Source organism: Pinus tabuliformis, chromosome 8, assembly GCF_031772625.1.
Source record: "Pinus tabuliformis cultivar Carrire ecotype Pingquan chromosome 8, CPIR1, whole genome shotgun sequence".
Lineage (NCBI taxonomy): Eukaryota > Viridiplantae > Streptophyta > Pinopsida > Pinales > Pinaceae > Pinus > Pinus tabuliformis.
Genome location: NC_142294.1, coordinates 1441011118 through 1441019045, shown reverse-complemented (window position 1 = coordinate 1441019045; position 7928 = coordinate 1441011118). Strand labels below are relative to the sequence as shown.

Here is a 7928-nt window from a genome sequence, read left to right as displayed (position 1 = left end):
TGAAGTTCATCATTAGGATTGATAACTTGGATGGATGTCATATAGACAAATGTAGAACCCTACAACTATATACAAATGTCAATCGTTAGAAGGCATATTGATAGAGTAGCATGGGCTTGAGATTGGTATTTAGTTACTATAACAACGAGTATAATTGGTTTCCATTTTTCACGCCTCCAACTAAGGCCCATCAAATTCATTCTTCTTAATTTGTTGTCTTTCATTGCATATCACCAAATTGTTTAACAATACAAATATTTTCTTGAGTTTGAAATGATCATGTGCCTATTGAGTCAGGATTTTTATCATTAAATAAAAAAGACCATATATGCACTTCAGAGTACGCATACAACTAGCTTGAACTATTATAAATACATTAGAGTATGGTTGGATATGAGAAAGATGTCAATATGTGTCGATGGCCCAATGGTCTCCAAGAATCTTAGCATAATTTCTATAACAACAGGTAACCTTAAGCTTTCAAGAATTTTATGTTGCAAGTATCACCACAATGATGGTTGCAAGAAGATAATAAAATATGGGTGATCTAATTCCCCAAATGATGACCTCAATCCCAATAGTGTAGTGTTGTTCATGCAACATAATATTGTGATTTTTCTAGTTGCATTCAATTTACTGTTGCACTAGTTTGCGGATGTTTTCAAAAATCCAAGGTCCTATACCTTTTCTTGCAATTGTCTTATAACGATCTCCTTAATGCAACTTTGAACATGAAGTTAAATTACCATCTTAGGTGATAAGGTGTCACTACCAAATAAACAAGAGAATCAAGGTGTTGTTCTCCTTAATCGATGATAAAATCAATCCATAACTGTTAAGAGATTATAATTGATTATGAATAGTATAATTATGCACCCCATAAACTAACACATGTTTGAATTTTGTACTGACATTTTGTGGATAATACAGATAAAAACCATGTCCTATAATTACACCCTACTTTCATATTTTTTACATGGATAAAAAACTTGTATGCCTTCTTAATTGTGCACTCCTCTACCTTATTAATTCATAAGAACTATTTCTCCAAAATAATAATGAAATCATTATGGAATGAGGTCCAATGGGCATATTATCGCATTTGATTAGTAAAATAAGAAAATCTATTTTTTTCTTTTTCTTATTCATTGAATAGAAACATTGAATAAAAACCACTTTCCTTATCTCATCCATGAAAGGAAACATATCACTTTTCACTAGCATTTCTCATGAAAACATTTAGTAAAAGCTCCCAATCTCTTCTTGAACTTTTTGTGTGATAAAATAAATTAATTAGGATTTAATAAATCAATCTCATTAGAACTCGTGACTTTATAGTCACAATCCATGAGAATTTACTTGGATACATGAGTCAAATCCACGCCAAGTGTCAACTTGAGACATAAACCAATAACAAAATGCTACTCCTTAACTCCTCATTTTTCCATCGAAAGGAAACTTAGACGATGCCTCAATTTATCATTACGGACCATGACTAGTACTTTCACATCCCAGATAGATAAGTAATAATTATAGACATGCCTAAAAATGCATTCTTCCAAACAAACAAAAAAGCACAAAAGTACAAGTTTTAGCCAAATGACATACTTACCCATATTTATAAAAGACTTGGACCTAATGGCCTCTATCACAAATGGAACTTTTTGAATGTAGCTAGTGCCGTACTATAAACTTATATGAGTAATAGGTTCAAATCCTAAACCTTGGAGAGGTGTGGAGCTTTAACTTCTGAGTATTATTAATAAATATGAATATGATTAATTATAGCCTTTATTTTGAAATTGGATGTGGATCGCAAGGATTCTTTCATCACGATAAAAATTGATTAAAACTTACCACTGCATTTGTCAAGTTATGGATTAGCAGAACTGCCTGTGATATTTTTCACATCACTTTGGCAATGCATTAGTACTATTAAAAAAGTGGTGTATCTTTACACACTTGGAACATGAAACACCTATGTCTCTCATGTTGTATATTCATCTCCTGATTGTACGAACATTTTTATGCATCTGTGTGTGTTTGCATGTCAGGGATCCTATTATTGGTAAGATTATAGGTGCATTTTTTGTGAAAGTAGTTATTGACAAATATTTGTTGGTAGGTATTGGTTATAGCAGTATGGTCATGGATGGTATGAAAACTATGTTTAGGGGAAAGTAAATATTGATAATGTATGATGACTATTTTGTACTGACTTGATATTGGATATGGGTCTTGTGGAGCATTCTCTGTGATGAATTTTCCTTTTATGAATGCGAAATATTAAAAATGTGATGTGTACTAATTGAATCTTTGAGGTTGCAGGTGTTATAGTAAGAAGGTCAAATCTTGCTGAGTGTTCATATTACCAGTTTCAACTAGTGATTTTGACAAACAAACTAATAATTATTAACTTGTTAACATGGATCAAACATTTGCAAATGGAGAGTAATATTTATGACCAATGTGCATATTTGTTCCTGAAATTGAAAGAAAACTTACATAGATGTTATCTTTGGTTTTCAATATACATGTGTGTGTGTGTCTATTAATTAGGAATGAGAAGTTCTTCATTATGAAATAAAAAATCAAAGCTGAGAATGGGACCAAGCCTTCACACAATTGACATGCTAGAAAGAAAAACAACCATTTGAATTAATTTTGGGCAGTGAGAAAAACAATTGAGTGGCTTTTCCATTAGTGTGTCTAGCATGAAAGTTTTTGAACATGTGTTGCTTCATATGGGTTGGAAATTAAGTTATGTGGAAGAAGGGAATTCCGCTTTTCCAAATGTACCACCCATAGTCAATCTTATATATGAAACATAGCTTATTGGTTCTGAGTAAACCAAGGAAGGTAAGGCAGGTAATGATAAGACAATAGAGAAAATTAAAGGAACAAATAGGAGGTGGTAGGAAGGTAATCAAGGAAAAATTAGCATATGCTTTGCAACAATATGAAATGGACATAGAATTCAAACATGAAAACTTTATATTCCCTCTCTAAGAAAATTTCATTCAAAATAGATCTATGTGCCAATGCATGGGAGAAGGTCTTGGACGAATGGAACATGAGAGGTACTTTCCTCCCTCTCAACCAGAAATACAAGTAAGAAGAACATTGTAGTGAGGTTGACGGATGAACCCAACTGTCTTAGGGAAATGCATGAGGAAATTTTGCAGAAAGTAGAGCCTGACAGAGAGGATTTCCATGGATATCATCTGGTTGAGGCAGCGTGATGCATACATGAGCCGAGTTGTGAGGAGATATTTTACACCATTCATAGCTACAATTTTATGCCAAAATAAATTTTCATTAGATTTCACAGTAGGCTAGATATGTTTTAGAATTTTGCTTGGTTCATATAATATGTTTCTTGATTATTCCTCCATAAGTAGTTGAGAGAGTCGTGGAAGATGATAGATGAAGATACCAACTTTGTTTTTCAAAATATAGTTTTTATATCTTTGTAGAATAGGAAAAATTGTCTAGTTGGTGTCTTATCCAAATCATGGATTATATTCTTCTATATATCTTAATTTATTTATGAGTGTGCTTGGGGAAACTTAGATTTTTGAGTTTGCACAATAGTCACTTATCTGTTAGTAACTGATATTCTTTGTGCTTCCTAACCTGCATAACTACAATTGTCCCCAATATATCACTTATGTGCTCTGAGTATTTTCTAAAGGGTTAGATTCACATTCTAGAGGGTTTTATGCAACTAGAACAAAGGCATTACAAGAAAACCAACAGATTTGGATGATGAATTGACCTGAAGGAGAGACAATTGTATCTCTATTTTTACTTCAGTAGAGTGTTGAAGCATTGTCGTACCTAATCTATCATAATCATCAAATGGCCTCAACTCAAATATTTGACACTATCATATTCCTTTCCATGCTATATACCAAGGATTTTCTTGACAATTTGAATTGCATCAGTTTCCATGATGTGTTCATGGCTAGCTTCCATTACATTCAACAATTTTCCTCTGAGAGGGAACACACCATAGTGGTTTCGACCATCAATAACAAACCCTTCCATCTGAACGATAAAGACAACCAAAACTTACACTCGAACCTGCAATGGAAATGAAACCTTGTGACAATATTTAGTACTACCTTATTTCTTATTTGCTCTAATATAAGGTGAACACACTTACACACATTAGTTTTAGTCCATACAAAATTTAGGACAATGGCAGTCAATGTCAACAATCCTATCTGTGTTTCTTTGCACCTTTTGATCCAAATGCTAATTATTTTTATTGCCAACACAACCACATTAAAAATATTAATGTGGTTGATATAAACTGAGAGCTTCATTAGTATATACCATTGATAAATATATAATAATAATAGAAATAATATTACAAAAGAACTATTACAATAAAAATATTATTATTATCAATATAACTATTATAATAATTAATTTATATTAATTATTATTTAATTTTAGATGTAATTTATTATTATTTAATTTTAAATTATGTAATAAAGATTAATAATTTAATTATAATATTTATTTGATAATAAATAATAATATTTATTATCAAATAATAAATAAATAAAAATTAATAATAATAATAATAGTAAATTAATTAATAATAATAATAATAATTAATCATAATAATATTTTTTAATAATTAATATAAATTCATAATTAATAATTATTTATAAATAAATATTATTATTTATTATAAAAAATTAGTATCATTAATTATTATTTCCAATTATTATTATTATTATTTTAAAATAATTATTGTTACTACTAAGTGATTATGATTATGATTATTAACTAATATTACTATTATTATTAAATAATAGTATTATTAAATAATATTATTATTTTTAACCGAGGGATTTATTCTAAAACCTCAAAGTATTATAAATTCAAGGGAATAATACTAAGCCCAAAAAATTAATATTATATATCCAAAATATATAAACCCTAAAATAAATATTATAAACCCAAAGAAATAATAAAACCAAGGGATTAATAATAAAACCCCAAGAGATTATAAACCCAAGAGAATAATATTAAACTCAATGGATAAATATTATAAACCTAAGGTGTATAAACCCTAATATTGTTACAAATAGAGGTACAGACATAAATGAATAATTTTATTATATTTCATAAATCACATGGATACAACACATATTTATGGTACTTGTGAGACCTAACCAATTCCAAATATAAATAGGGAGGTTGAGATATTCTCTCAACATCCACCGAGAAATCTGCAAGTAATTCTAAATTATGCATGGAAGAATTATCTTCCAACACCCCCTTAACTCTTACATACACAATTACAACAATAAAAATAATCTTTGTCTCACTAGTGTTCATTGGCAACTCTACCCACTTTGTAGTCTTCTGGACTCCGCTCTTTCTTTCTCCATATCTTCGAGCTTACCGTTCGACTCATTTAAAGTACACCGGATTCTGACCATCAAAGATGAACTTTGCAAGATCAACAATATTGACAACTCTGCTCATCAAGACTTCCACGATAAGAGCTGACAAGGAATGAATCATCCTATCGACCAATCACCGTATGTCAGATATTTCTCTTTCAACTATCCATCAGTTGTTAGGAAAATGCCGTGAATACTGAATGTTTTCAAAAGCTAATCTAACAACCTAACCTGCTTCACACACATGGATCTCATACTATAACCTGTAGCCATTGTTCACGGGTTTTTGAGTGTCAAGAACAACAAACCATAACAATGTAAACATAATCTAACTAATGATTTTTTCAAAGGTTTTGAGCGCTAAGAACCACTAATTTGAATTATACAACACTATACAATAATTGGCTATCAACCAAATATAACTCATAAATAAAATGCTTAACAAAGAAGACAACACAACCAGTTACACTCCATAACTACTCCCCTCTATTCCACCTTGCACAATGTCAACAAATCTCTTCAAAATTGGTTCGTTGGTGAATATTAATTGAAACAAATAGTCTGGATCTTCAGCGACTTTCGCTTAACTTCCCTGTTAATGGGTTTCATCAGAATTTACGATCCTTGTCGGACGTAAATTGACAATCTTCGCTTGAGGCAGAACATATCCGTTCTTCTACAGAGACTCCAATTGTGACACGTGCATGCTCAACTCGAGTGGTGGGCAAAGTACCTGGCATTTTTTGTTGTGACCATTCCATACTCTGCAAGTCAAAGACATGAAGATCATTGAAACATGTGGAATGAGAACCGCCACCAAAATTCAAAAGGTCATGATTTTTTTTTTATTGTAGCAGTGTGATCATACCATGGTGATGGAGGCGTACCCACAACATTTACAACATCCCAAGTCATCGTTTCCAAGTCAAGAATATTTAGATCATTCATAGGACTCCTCATTGAGTCCTCACCATCAAACGTAATTAAACTAACCCTACGAGAGTGACAGATTGACCTCCGCATTTAATCAGAGCTTTTCCATATGACTTTAGTACACACCATGTACAAGATTATGTGTCAAAGGATGAAACTTTCACAACGTCCAAAGGATACTTGGTATGTCCAACAACAACTAGAATCTTGTTGCCCCATTGATTCAGGAAATGGATAGCACAAGAAGATAAAAGTTCTTGAGAAGAGTTAGATGCCATCTTTGTATCCACTTTGGACCATGTCAAAGATTTCAAATCGAGCACCTGAATATCATTTAGGAAGCGTATATTGTGGTTTCCAGCAAAGACATAAATTTTCTCTTGCACGGTTGTCACTGCACATATCGATGATGGAGGAGACGACCCACTTTGACGACATCAGATCATACTCGTTTGCAACGAAGCATAATTTTCACCTTCTAAGTCCAATGTTGCAATCGTTGGAGAAATAAAATGAACCTTGCTGTCACTGGAGAAATAAAATGAATTAGCTCCGTTAGTTGACTGAGAACTAAGACTTAAATCGATGCGAGACTTTCCTATTGTTTAGCATTTCTGAGATTCCCTTCTCGACTAATTGGATACCCGCATCTATATATTCACACCAACATACTCCATACTCAATCAAACAAATCTTACTATAGGGATCTCAAGTGGGTATTACAATAAAATTCACAAGAAAACAAAACTTACTGAAAAACAAATCTGATCTCACATACCTACATATTTATAGGAATCAACTATTACTACTCTCACATCTTTCTCGGCTCTTTCTTAAGCAAGTCCAACCCAAACAGGTTTTGATACCATGTTAAAAATAGAGGTACACATATAAAGGAACAATTTTATTATATTTCATAAATCACATAAACACAACACATATTTATGTTGCTTGTGAGACCTAACCAATTCTAAATATAAATAGGGAGGTTGAGATATTCTCTCAACACCCACCCAGGAATCTACAACTAGTTCTAAATTATACATGGAAGAATTATCTTCCAACAGAGATAAATATTATAAATTATATAATAAACATGGTTGACCAAAGTTGAACATGGTTGATTTTCATATTGAAACAAGATTTTTCACAATGCAAAGTTGGACTATGGTTGACCATGTTTGATTTTCATATTGAGAGAACCTTTGTCACAATACGACATGGGATAATGGATGACCATAGTTGACCAAAATTTACCATGGTTAACCATGATTGATTTTCATATTGACACAATCATTACCACACTCCCATATTGAAATATGGTTGACTATGGTTGATTTTAATGTAGAGACGAAGAAAAAATAACTACTTTATAACATTATTCATATTCAATTTTAGAAATTAATTTATACTTTCGAAACTTAATAATTAAACTAAGGGGCACCAACCATGCGGGGTTATGGAGAATAATATTGATAATTTCATTAAAAATACAACTCAAGATCATATTAACTACAAAATATAGTGTCCATTTACTCTTTCACATTGGTTTTTTTTAATAAGGAATGT

At 31.5% G+C, this 7928-nt stretch overlaps 1 pseudogene; it reads right to left on the bottom strand.

The window, feature by feature from the left end:
• Positions 1-6034: 6034 nt before the first annotated feature.
• Positions 6035-7036, bottom strand: LOC149241115 (acyl-CoA-binding domain-containing protein 5 pseudogene; annotated as a pseudogene).
• Positions 7037-7928: the final 892 nt, after the last annotated feature.